Source organism: Aquarana catesbeiana, linkage group LG05, assembly GCF_042186555.1.
Source record: "Aquarana catesbeiana isolate 2022-GZ linkage group LG05, ASM4218655v1, whole genome shotgun sequence".
NCBI lineage: Eukaryota > Metazoa > Chordata > Amphibia > Anura > Ranidae > Aquarana > Aquarana catesbeiana.
This window is the reverse complement of record NC_133328.1, coordinates 87,463,879-87,477,665: the sequence shown is the minus strand read 5'-3', so window position 1 is coordinate 87,477,665 and position 13,787 is coordinate 87,463,879. Positions and strand designations below refer to the sequence as shown.

At 45.6% G+C, this 13,787-nt stretch overlaps 1 protein-coding gene across 6 annotated transcripts in view; it reads left to right on the top strand.

The window, feature by feature from the left end:
- Nucleotides 1–3,389: 3,389 nt before the first annotated feature.
- Nucleotides 3,390–13,787, top strand: part of RNF32 (ring finger protein 32) — a 69,513-nt gene continuing 59,115 nt past the window's right edge. For 2 of the 6 annotated variants that reach the window (XM_073629944.1, XM_073629940.1), the window contains exons 1-3: nt 3,454–3,512; nt 3,650–4,084; nt 6,615–6,688. The gene's annotated coding sequence lies outside the window, so the exon portion shown is untranslated. Of the gene's footprint in view, nt 3,513–3,649; nt 4,085–6,614; nt 6,689–13,787 lie in introns of all 6 variants that reach the window. The other 4 variants (XM_073629941.1, XM_073629945.1, XM_073629942.1 and 1 more) reach the window with 4 other exon arrangements.

The following is a 13,787-nucleotide window of genomic DNA, read 5'->3' as shown; positions in this document are numbered from 1 at the left end:
ATATTGAATAGAGAAAATATAGAGAATTTGGGGACTTTAAAGGTGCAAGTAAACACAAAATATGTTAAAAAATATTTGAATATTTATTGTACATCATTAAAATGTATTTGGTAAAATCAATGGTTTTCAACAAACACATATATCACATTTCATGTGACAATTGATGCTTCCACTTGACATGTTTCGCTAAATTTGTTACACAGCTTCTTCAGGAGTATATGCATCAATCTGTAATTATTTGATGACAATTGATACCCATACAGTAAAAATCTGGACAGTTCAATAGACGACCACAGAGGGGATATAGGGTCCAAGAAGGAATCTTGAGTTCGTGGGTGAACCACAGGAGCATGCTGGGATTTGATTTAGATATCTGTCTGGATTCCCAAACCCGTAGGGTATAGGGGTTCACAGACTATTTACATACCCCCCAACATTTTGAGATGGGAATGAGGGACACCTACTAGCAAATGTATGTAGGCATAGAACATGCCCCCTGCCACACCCCCTTAAAGGAGAATTGACCCAAAAAAAAGGTTAATTAAATCCAAAAGGGACTTTTTTTTACCACTACTATTCCTTTATATTGGCTTATAAAATTTACAAATGCAGCAATTTATAATTTGGATGAAAGGTTTAGCACTGGGAAACACGTTTTGAAAGATAAAAATTGCATTTTATATACAACTATATGGATCAGACCAAAATGAGGGACAAATGAGGGTGAAAGAGGGACAGAGGGACATTGCTCCAATAAAAAAGAAAGAAGGACGGCGCCCTCTAAGTGCAGCATGTATGTTAAAAATATTTATTACAATAGATAAAAACACTCACATTTGAGTTGCTAAAAACCAGCATGTAAAGTAGTTTCATCCGCGTGCTCTCGGGGGATGTGGGTGTCACGGGCCAGTGGAGGGGTTCCTGGGATGTGAGTCCTGTAACCTGGGTCCTGGTAGCTGTTCCAGTGGTGCCGAGGGTCCTCAGAGCCTCCGGGCGGCCAGGATGTCGGTCATGGATCCTCCGTGGAGCGCCGTGCTGACCTGCGTCTTCACTTCCGGGAGCGTGGTGAGGCGAGCGATGCTTCGCGTTCGGAGCATGCGTGCTCCTTCATCAGGCTATATCACCATCAAGTTCCCCCTCTCAGGAACCCCCAACCCACCCCCTTCCTCCCACCATTTTTAGTTATATGTACTCGGCTACCTCCATTGTGCGCCATATTAACTCCTTGGACATTGCTCCAAATCAGGGACAGTCCCTCGAAATCAGGGACGGTTGGGAGCTATGTGTTTATATGTCTCATTCCCTGCTCACTTCCTTGTGGCTCCAGCATCATGCTTACTTACACCTTTAATGTTCCCAAAATTCTCTATGTTTTCTCTAATAATAACAAAATGTTTTCTAAAGCACCTCTGTCCTTCCGCACTCACGCACAGTGGTGGACACATACGTAGGCCACGCCCACATATGTAAACAGTGTTCGCACCACACGTGAGGTTTTGCCGCGAATGTCAGAGCAAGAGCAATAATTCTAGCACTAGACCTCCTCTGTAACTCTAAACTGGTAAAAAAGTTGAAAGCGTTGCCTATAGAGATTTTTAAGTGTCAGCATGACATCATCTTTCATATTTTAAAAACAAATTGGGGTGTATATATTGTGTTTTGTTTGTTTTTTTAATTAATTAACCACTTCCTGCCCAAGGCCGTCATATGACGTCCTTGAATTTCAGTGGGAATATCTGAATGATGCCTGCAGCTATAGGCATCATTCAGATATCCTCGTTTTCAGCTGGCAATCATGTGCACCATAAGAATGATCATAGCGACAGTTCCACCACTTGATTGTTCTTACAGGCGACGGGAGGGGTCACCACCCCCCCCCCCCCCCTGTTGCCGTCCGGTGCTTCTCCGGGCCCTCCTGTGCCATCAGGGACCCAGAGAAAGAATCGGCCACCACAGGATGATGACCATAGAGATGACCGGTGACCAGATGGTCACCGGTCATCTCTATGACCGTCGGAGGCCCAGGCACGGTGTTATGACGTCACGTCCGAGGCGCGATAGTAAACAAAAGCTGTGATCGCGGCTGGTAAGCATGAGATCGTGAATTTTTTTTTTATCTCATGCTTTCCAGCCTGGAGGAGAGATGTGGGGTCTTTTTGACCCCGCATCACTCCATAAAGAGGACCTGTCACGCACCATTCCTATTACAAGAGTTGTTTACATTCCTTGTAATAGTAATAAAAGTGATCAAAAAAAAAATGTAAAAGAGAAAGTGTAAAAATAAAAAAAAAAAACTAAAATAAACAATAATTTTTTTTTTTCTTTTTTAAACGCCCCTGTCCCCGTTAGCTCGTGCGCAGAAGCGAACGCACACGTAAGTTCCACATATGTAAACGCTGTTCAAACCACATGTGATGTATCGCTGCGTGCGTTAGAGCACGAGCAACAATTCTAGCACTAGAAAATTAAAATTAAAGAGTCGCCTATGTAGCTTTTTAAGTATCGAAGTTTGGCGCCATTCCCTGAGTGTGCGCAATTTTAAAGAGTGACATGTTGGGTATCTATTTACTCTCCGTAACATCATCTTTCACATTATGCAAAAAAATTGGGCTAACTTTACTGTTTTGCTATTTTTTAATTTATGAAACTGTTTTGTTTCCAAAATAAACGCGTTTGAAAAATTGTTGCGCAAATACTGTGTGAGATAAAAAGTTGCAATGACAGCCATTTTATTCCCTAGGGTGTCTGCTAAAAAAGCATATATAATGTTTGGGGCTTCTGAGTAATTTTCTAGCAAAAAAATGATGATTTTTACATGTAGGAGAGGAGTGCCAGAATAGGCCCGGTATGGAAGTGGTTAAAGTGTCGTTTTGCCAAAAAAATTGTGTTTGAAAAACCACTGTGCACAAACCGTGTGACATAAAAAATTGCAACAACCACTATTTTATTCTCTAGGGTCTCTACTAAAAAAAAAAAAAAAGATATAATGTTTGGGGGTTCTAAGTAATTTTCTAGCAAAAATTGATTTTACTGAAACAAGGAATGTCTGAAAAATGCCTGGAGAGCAAGTGGCTATACAAGTACAGACATCTGATGTGAGCACACATGGTAATTATATGTAAAACAATGATGTGCACAAGGCTACAGCTTGCTGAGAAACTGCCATTATTTATTCAGGCACAGCCAGTGACTGTCATACTAGTCACACAGTAATAGTCCCAATCTTCATTTATAAACAATTCCATATACAAAGCCATACACATTGGAAGTGTCTGTATATATAGATATAATATATGAAATCTCTGATCAGTGAGATTGCAGAGCTGAACCCATCCATCATTCAGCTGCACACAGAACACTCTCCAGCTCTCCAGCACGCATGGTGCTGCACCACGTGACTGGAGGGCGGTCCTTCCTATGGAGCTCCAGCCAGTGTGTGGAGAAACGTTCCTCTTCCTGTTTACCTTTGGTTGCTCGGCAACCAGCCCCGTGTGCCGTCACCTGGATAGAAGGTGGGCTGTGGTGAGACAGGAGACATGTGGTGCCATGTGTGATGTGTGTGGAGCGATCTGTATCTTTCATTCGTTTTTTTATTGACTACAAATTCTACTCTCTGCTTTATCTAACCAGCTCTTTTTTTTTTTTATAGAAACAGTACCCATTAGGATTAGAATTCCTCTGTGTTTTTTCCTTCATTCCTAGACCATTTTTATATCTTAAAGAGACCCTGTCATCAATTTATACACATTGAGTGCATTTAAAGTCATATTTGACATTATCGTACAGTAAATTAAAAAAAAAAAAAAAAAAGTCTTATCTGTAGGTGCCTTTAAAATGTCTGGAACTTGTGTCATTTAGTAGAGAGTGGCATCAGTACAAGCCGATTTTGTAATCAGCGCATGCGCAGTACAATCTGCATGCAGAGAGCGCTGTGCCACTTTGGTGACTCCCGTGCTCAGGTGTGGGAGTGACCTCATCGCGGCCCGCCATTCAAACGGATAGAGAGCGCCATCCCAGAAGGAAAACCGAGCGAAGATGGAGGCACCAGCAGTGGTGATAGCGCACCACTGGAGGACTCTGTAAGGTAAGTCTGTCATAATGTGCGAGTAATCGGTACATACTTACACATTATGGTAACCTGCGCATTGGGGGCATTGTATTTTTCTCTTTTTCTTACTACTGCTTTAAATGCTTTCTTGCAGCATTTTCCCTTTCCATAAAGACTTGCAATGTGCCTTTGAAATGTGAGCACTCCAGGAATAGGGATGAGCTTGTGTCCGAACCCACCTGAGCTATCTCACCAGCATGCTGTCAAACGCAACAGCCAATCATAACCAGTGACACACATTCCCCACCCCACAGCCAGATGTATAGAGGTGGCATGTATAGAGTAAGGATGAGCTCCGGCGTGTTTGCACACTTCACATGCAGAGCCCGCCAGGAAGTCGGCACGGCGCTGCGCTAATCACAGGCAGTGAGACATTATCCCGATGTGCGGCTGCAGAGATCGGGAAATGTCTCACTGCCTGTAATTAGCGCAGCGCCGTGCCGACTTCCTGGCGGGCTCTGAACGTGGAGTGTGCAAATACACCGGAGCTCATCCTTAGTATAGAGGTGGTATGTATACATGTGGCTGTGGGGTGAGATATGCCTCTGCTGCCTGTAATTGACTGATGGCTTTGACAGTATGCTGGTGGGATAGCTCAACCCAGCGGGCTGAACAAAACAAAACTGACAGCTCAGGTTGGAGCCGCTGTACTAACAATCCAATGTTAGTATTAGTGGCGGTGGGTGCTAAACTTTTTTTTGGGGGGGGCAACAAACAAATCCCCCCCCAGTCCGCACTCACCCCTCCACAGCGTGGTCCCCCTGCACTCACCCCTCCACAGCGTGGTCCCCCTGCACTCACCCCTCCACAGCGTGGTCCCCCTGCACTCACCCCTCCACAGCGTGGTCCCCCTGCACTCACCCCTCCACAGCGTGGTCCCCCTGCACTCACCCCTCCACAGCGCGGTCCCCCTGCACTCACCCCTCCACAGCGTGGTCCCCCTGCACTCACTCCTCCACAGCGCGGTCCCCCTGCACTCACTCCTCCACAGCGCAGTCCCCCTGCACTCACTCCTCCACAGCGCGGTCCCCCTGCACTCACCCCTCCACAGCGCGGTCCCCCTGCACTCACCCCTCCACAGCGCGGTCCCCCTGCACTCACCTTTTCAGGGCACGGTCCCCCTGCACTCATCCCACCACAGCGCGGTCCACCTGCATTCACCCCTCCACGGCACATTCCCCCTGCACTCATTCCACCACAGCGCGGTCCCCCTGCACTCATCCCTTCACGGCATGGTCCTCCTGCACTCATCCCACCACAGCGTGGTCCCCCTGCACTCACCTCTCCACGACACAGTCCCCCTGCACTCATCCCACCACAGCGTGGTCCCCCTGCACTCACCTCTCCACGACACAGTCCCCCTGCACTCACCTCTCCACGACACAGTCCCCCTGCACTCACCTCTCCACGACACAGTCCCCCTGCACTCACCTCTCCACAACACAGTCCCCCCTGCACTCACCCTCCACGGCAGGGTCCCCCTGCACTCATCTGTCCACAGTGCGGTCCCCTTGCACTTGTCCCTCCACAGCGAGGTTCCCCTGCACTTATCCCTCCACAGCGCAGTCCCCCTGCACTCACCCCTCCACAGCGCGGTCCCCCTGCACTCACCCCTTCACAGCACGGTCCCTCTGCACAGCGCGCTCCCTCTGCACTCACCCCTCCTCGGCTTCTCCTCCCAGCCAACTCTGATCTTCCTCCTGTCCTGATTGGCTGGGAGGAGAAGCCGAAAGACAATAGTGAATATTGATTCACTATTGTCACTAGTGAGCCCAACCCTTTTCAAGTCAATTAGAGTCTCAAGCTCTAATCATGTGGCTTGAAAAAAAACTGCCTGCATCCCCACATGCAAACTAGGGGGGGCGGCACCCCTGCGCCCCTAATGGACTGGCCGCTCTTAGTTAGTATAGTGATCTCCTCTGCTGTTCTATTGTGTTCTGTCAGGGTCCTCCCCCTCCCCGCCAGAACACTCCGGTCAGCGCTCTCAGCCATTGGCTTAAGGATGGAAGAGAGAGCAGCTCCGATGTTAAGGTTGGCCATACATTATACAATTTTCTTATACAATTTTCCTTTAGATTTACCAGAACCATATAATTTGAGGTCCAACCTTTCAATTTGTATGCAATCAGGTAAGCTATTGCACTACATAGTTGAAGGTAAATCTTTAGATGAACCACCATTCAAGATCTGTTTGCCAGTACTCCCCCCATAGTGACATCCCAGTGATGCAAGAGCACGTTTTAGGAAGGACTTTCCCTTCATCGAGCTGCATAAGGCTTCATTAGTGTTAGGTTCAGCTGTTTGCTGTTTAGTCACTACCTCTGTTTTTTATGAATGAATGATCTATACATACTGTAAGATCAGTATTTATTGTTTCTGAATGTTTGTCCATTACTATTTTTTTTTTTTCTGTTAATACTCCATTGATACTTTTTTTTTTCGTTTTGCTCATCTTCAAGTTATTGCTGAGTGCCTGAGAGTTTTGGTTTGTTTTGGTTTGTTGTAGACACAGTAGTGCTTAGGCACCCTCACGTACCACAAAGTGCATTGTTACTTTTCAGGAGGAATTCCAGACAAAAGGTAGGTTTTTACAAATTACTGCACAATGAGCTGTTTTACATTTTCCATGTAACATAGCAAACCTAAATTTTTTGAGTTCAGTTTACTTTAAATAATATAAAAAAAGTAGCAATAGGAGTAATGGCTAGGGTTGTCCCGATACTGATACTAGTATCGGTATCGGGACCGATATTGAGCATACTTGTACTCGCACAAATGCTCCTGATGCCAGATCTGATACCTGGGAGAGGAATAAAGCGACTCGGCGCAACCGGAAGTGACGCTCCATGTTGACGTCAGCGCTTGGACATCCCGACGCCCATCTTGGTACACCCTGCACTCGGCTGCAGTAAGCCAGCAGCAGACATCTTTTTACACCCAGCTCATATAGTTCAGGCTGGGTGTAACAAGATGGCCGCTGCTGATTTTAATGCGGCCAAGTGCAAGGAGTACAAAGATGGGCGTTGCAGCAGCCTTTCCTTGTGGCATGACAGTGTCACTACACCTGCCCATCAGTGCCCATAAATGCCACCTATCAGAGCCTAATGCCCATAAGTGCCGCCTATCAGTGCCAGCCACCTGTCAGTGCCAGCCACCTGTCAGTGCCAGCCACCTGTCAGTGCCACCTAGCAGTGCCAGCCACCTGTCAGTGCCATCTATCAGTGCCAGCGTCACCTGTCAATGCCATCTATCAGTGCCAGCCACCTGTCAGTGCCACCTATCAGTGCCAGCCACCCGTCAGTGCCAGCCATCAGTGCCATCTGTCAGTGCCCGCCATATGTTAGTCCTGCATATCAGTGCCTCCTAATCCTATCAGTGTTCATCAGTGCTGCATATCCATGCCCCCTAATCTGTATTGTGCTTTGAAAACTGTCACATAACATTAAAAAAAAGTATTGGTAATCGGTATCGGCGAGTACTTGAAAAAAAGTATCGGTACTTGTACTCGGTCTTAAAAAGTGGTATCGGGACAACCCTAGTAATGGCCATATGTGATGTGCTATACTGTGCTACTAAAAGGGTGGAATCATTCTACTGCCCCGTACACACGGTCGGATTTTCCGACGGAAAATGTGCGATCGGAGCTTGTTGTCGGACATTCCGACCGTGTGTGGGCTCCATCGGACATTTTCCATCGGATTTTCCGACACACAAAGTTTGAGAGCAGGCTATAGAATTTTCCAACAACAAAATTCGATCGCGTCAATTCCGACCGTGTGTGGCCAGTTCCGACGCACAAAGTGCCACGCATGCTCAGAAGGAATTCCGAGACGGAACAGCTCGGTCTGGTAAAATGAGCGTTCGGAATGGATACAGCACTTTCGTCATGCTGCAATGTTTTAAATAGTTTAATACAGCGCACTCTGTTCATCTTTATAATGTGAGAAGAATGAAGTAGTTTTGCTGCTCATATTCACACAGACTTCTCACAAACTTATTTCTTTATTGTTTATCGGGATTCCCTCAATATATTTTGATTTGTCACATCTGACCATTTTTTTTTTGGTTGTTTTTAATTTTTAAAAATTTTTTGTCAAGGCTGTTTATTTTTTTTGGGGGGGGGGGGTTGTATTTTTTTCAAGGCTGCTTTTTTTTTGCTTTTTTTTGCTTTTTACTCCAGAATATTTTTGTGTGTGTTTTGTGTGTCAAGTTACCACAACACCATTGATATCTTGTATTATTTAATCTCAATGAGATTGTTTGGTGTTGGTGTCCCTTGTTAATTTCACATTGTATTTTGAAATGTACCTACCTCCTCACCAACAAACAGTTTTTTTGGAAGGAAAACACACATAGGCGATTATAATTGAAACAAAAATTCCTTTATTAAGGGCTCACAACCAAACAAAGAGGGAGGCAACGCTGGAGAAACAGCAGAAATTGGTGAAGCCTTTGACCCCAAGGGCAGACATCAATTCTTTTCAAGCAAAATTGTTGGCCTGAGGAGTCCATATCTAAGGGAGTGCAGTCTGGTCCAGAAGTCCCAGAGATCCAGAAAGCAGCAGATGACATCTGTGTCCCCAGGTTGTGGTCATACAAGAGACTGCATCTTTTGTCAGACCAGACTGTACCCAGGTCATCACTCTCTGGTCTTCCTTCCACGCTTCCTTCCACGCTGTGGCTGTGGTGGTGGAGTTGTGGCAGCAGGAGGAGGAGGAGGAGGGTGGTCCAACTCAATCATGTCGGTATTGGGTGTGATTTCGCCACTCACCCCCTTAGTTAGGACTTTATAAATAAGTTTCTCACACATGAGGCGTTGACCCTCCTGCATGCCCTTCAGTTTGGTGGCAGCCATGCAGGCAAAGGCCTCTTCAGGAGTGGGTAAGGCTCTGAAGGACACAGAAGACTACTGAATGAGTCTGAGCGCTGAATCCGGAACGTGACTCCCCTTCCTGGGTCTTTTGGTTGGAAGGCGGAGGGGAGGAACCTGCAATTCGGTCAGGCTCCTACTGGTCCCAGGCTTCTCCTGGCTGCCACTTAGCCCTGCCTCCTCCTGGCTGCCACTAACCCCCGCCTCCTCCTGGCTGCCACATTCCAGAGCCTCGTCCTGGCTGAGGTCTTCCTGTGTATGAATAAGGGACATAGTTTTAGTTTTTTATTCATCAATCACACACAATTTTCAGCTCATGACTGTTGCAAATTGAATGTTAACAAATATAAAAGACTATCATTCTGAGCCCAGCATTTTTCATTCTTGTCCCAATTATTTTTGCCCACTACTGTCTATTGATATGTAAATCAGCAATTAGTGATCAATAATAACATCTAGTAAACATAATTTCTTTATTGACCAGAAATCTGTAGAAGAATGCTATACCTGGCTCAAGCTGGGCTCCTCCACTTCTTCCTGGCTGGAAGTCCCAGGTTGGACATCGGAAGTCTCAGCTGGGGTGGAAGGAAGAGTGGAAGGAAGGGTTGAGAGTGATTCCCTGACTCCAGTCTGGTCTGACAGAAATCGCAGTCTCTCATAGTACCACAGCCTGGGGACATAAACATCATCTGCTGCAGCTCCTGATCTCTGGGAATCTGTGACCTTCTTGCGCTCCCTAAGATAAGTGCTCCTCAGGCCACCAATTTTGGCTTTTAAATAGGGGATGGTTGCTGTGGGGACCACCGGCTTCACCAACTCCAGCAATTTCTCCAGCGCTGCCTGCCTCTTTTGTTTATTATTGTAATGTGGATGTTTGACCTGCCACAGACAGGGCAGCTCCCTGTACTTGTCTATGAACAGGGGGAGGAAGTTGTGGTCATTGAAGCCATCCATTTTATCTGCAAAACACAACACGAGACAAACCCTAATGTCAGGCAAAACTCTCCTAATCTTGTTACAATATAAGCCTCAATCTAGAAGCAGTATAGGCCCAAGTTTAGATCTTACCTTTGTTCTCACGATCAGCGCCTCTGATACTCCTTCCTCCGCTCACAGATCGTACGTACTACGCACGCGTGTTATGCTTTATACACACTGCGCATGCGTGTAACTCCGCCCGCCCCTGACGTTCTTTCTAGTCTATCTTCCGCCCCTTTAAGTTCGGCGCAGTGGGGGAAGAGCACATGGCGGAGACACAGCAGGTGCGTGCTAATTATAGCAATGAGGAGGAGGGGGAGGAAAGCCCGGAGCCTGAAACGTCTGGATCCAGAAGGAGACGATTTAAGGCATCAAATATCTCCTTTGGGGAGATGTTGGAGATAGTCGATATCCTGAAGAAGGCCGACTATGACGGGAAGTATGGACCTTACCCCAACCCCAATGTCAGAAAGGCCAAGATCATGGCGAAAGTGGTCAAGGGTCTGCACCGGAATTGCAGGGTACGACGATCGAAAGATCAGCTCAGGAAATGGTGGTCGGACCTCAATTTAAGAGAGCATGAGCAGTACAGAAAGATCGGGAGAGTGCTGCAAAAAAGTTAGTAGTTGTCCTGTGTTCCGATTCTTTTTATGTTTATTACGTTCGTGCTGCTCCATGTGCTTTTCTTAACTGTTATCCATTTCTGAATGTGAACTTTCATGTTCATGGGCACATTATTCGTTCGTATCAAACATTTTTCGTGCGGCCTAGAAAACACCATTGTTTTGGCCATATGCATTTGCCCACATTTTTTAGTGCCTACTTGTCTGAAAATAATTTGGTTGTGTAGATGGGTTTGTTACTAGAATGAAATGCAAACTAGATTCTGTGTAAGGAGAGGACACACAGCAGCTGGTTACACATCTGGACGCTGGAGCTCTAGTGTGGGACACAAGAACACCCTTTTTATTAGGGGTCCCACACAGGTGCTCCAGTGGATACTATAGGGGTGTCTCCATCTGTGAAGCTTGTACAAAACAGGTAAAGTATTGAAGCTTGACAAAGGACAATAAAAATGCAACATCTTGGAACTCTGCCAAAACAGACAATTGTACCCCACTTCCAAGCAATGTTTCATATTTATAGTTCTGCCATCAAATATCTGTGTGCTAAGTATACCATTTTTTTTAACATAGGGGAGAAAAGACTCGGAGGACACCCCTCATCCGAGGAGACCAGAGACCCCCCACCTCTGGAAGAAGGTTAAATCCACCCAAGCAACGCAGAGCAGGAGGAGGAAGACGTGGTGGAAATTGGCACCACAACAGGTGAGTGTCTGCGACCACAGGCTCAGGTAAGAGATGGATGCCGGCATATTTATAATACATGTTTTTTTTTGGTTTCTTTCTTTTTAGGTGATCGTGATGTTGTGGATCCAGATCCTTTCACCTCGGAAAATGCACAGATCCTGATCGGGGAGATCATGGGGTGTAATAGGGACTTGGAATACATCAAGAAAAACATCAATGATGTTATTCAAAAAAATAAGAACCTCAATGATGTTTTGGGGAGAGTTTAAAACCCCTCCAAATCCCTTTGTTTTTTGGTGTGCTACAATTTTTAAACTTTTTGTGTCAAATTGTAGAAAAGCCAAATTTTGAAGAGGCACACAGTGTGTCAACATGTGCTATCTGCCATCACGGGAGATCAATGGACGCGTTTTGGGGGTGCAACCCCTTCCTCAATAAAAAAGTACCTGTGAGGAAGGGGTTGCACCCCCAAAACACGTCCCTTGATCCCCCGTGATGGCAGGTAGCACATGTTGACATTCGGCTATTTGTGTGCATCTTCCAAATTTGGCTTTTCCGGGGGTGACTTCACCCCATCTGAATGCAATATCAAACACAGTTTCTAAATACTCATGTCTGATAATTGCCTTCAAGTTCTACCAAATGTGAACTTTGTAAGTTCAAGATTTGTGTATTTCTTGTTGGTTTTAAACATGCCTGTTTTATCTTAAATGGACATTTCTATTTTTTCGAATGTGACCCCAAAAATTATACTACAAACATGTTGGTTTGTTTTAAAAACTTTTTCTAAATGCACATGTGATTGTGCAGGTATTAAAAAGATTGATAATCAAGAATGTGTGGATTATTGTCTCAACACTTTTGTGGTGCTCTAATTGATGTTTTCTGTGACAATGGGTGTTATTTCCTAAGGGCAAATCCACTTTGCACTACAAGTGCAGTTTCAAGTGCACTTGTAGTGCAAAGTGTCTTTGCCTTTAGTAAATAACACCCAACAGTGCTTTGTAAGGTTACACAATCACGCCATTTTCAGGACTCAACACATTTCTGTCAGGGTCAGCTAAAACAAACACAAGCAGTAAATGTCACCAAAGATTTGTTTAATTTTTTTTTTATCTGAAAAAGGTTTTACACATTGTCTGGCATATTGATAGCCCCCCTACCCGCAAAGTATTCAAGGTATCTAAGCTGGACATCACGGGCACTCAGGGGGGGCAAGCCAGGACGGCCACTTTCAAGCGCCATCAGGGTTGGTTCATTTTGAATTTCGGCCTCAGGCCCAACTGAGCTAGCATAGTTGGCAGAATGTTTCCGTAAAAAGTTGTGTAGAACACAGCACGCCAGGATAATATGATTCAGTTTATACTCCGCCATATGTATGGGTGTAAGAAATAGGCGGAACCGGCTGGCCATGATTCCAAACGTGTTCTCCACCACTCTTCTGGCTCTGGCCAGCCGGTAATTAAAAACCCTCTGGTCCGAGGTGAGGGTCCCCATCGGGAATGGCCGCATAAGATGACCCCCCAACGCAAAGGCTTCATTTGCAATGAAGACGAATGGGAGTCCTTCCACATTGTCTTCTGGAGGTGGCAAGTCCAAGCTGCCATTCTGGAGATGCCTGTAGAACTCAGTCAGGGCGATGACTCCACCATCGGACATCCGGCCATTCTTCCCCACGTCCACATACAGAAATTCATAAGTAGCCGACACCACCGCCAACATCACAATACTATTGAACCCCTTATAATTATAATAGTATGACCCCGAGTTGGGTGGTGGGACGATGTGGACGTGTTTCACATCAATTGCCCCTCCGCAGTTAGGAAAGTCCCACCGCTGGGCAAAGTGGGAGGCCACAGTCTGCCATTCCTGTGGCGTGGAAGGAAATTGTGGAGTAAAATAATAAAAAATTAATTAGTCTTTGTGCACATAAACAGGGAAAGCAGATTAGACACAAACATTGTTGGCCAACATCAAGATACCATTTATTAGAGGTAATTTTTAAACACCAAAGTATAAGGTACACCTATCAGATTCCTCCCCCCCCCCCCTCTCATGGGCCATTTCTGACATTATAGGGGGGGGGGGAACTCTTGGACAGGTAACCCTCTCCACTTCATTGAGAGATGAATGCCTAAATAATGGGTATTACTTTGAAAACAGCCCCTCCTTAGTTACACTATTGGCAGCCCACTGGACAGGTAATAAGTGTCAGAATACAAAGATATAAATACACACTGTACACATTTGAGCACGTTTGGACATTCTGCTATTATCTATCAAGATAATAATAGGATACAAAAACTTTAAACATTACCATTTGAAAGTATACAGGCAGGCCCTTGCACTACATGCTTTGGGGAATTCATCCAAAGATCTGACCACAAAAGAGATGGGTATAGTGTGTATGGGTTTGGCAAAGTCAGCAGATAGATGATTGAGGATAGATAGAGAATTGGTATCAGCTGACTTAGCAGTTGGGGGAAGGGAGGTTTCCAAATGATTTGGAGACCCCCCAAAA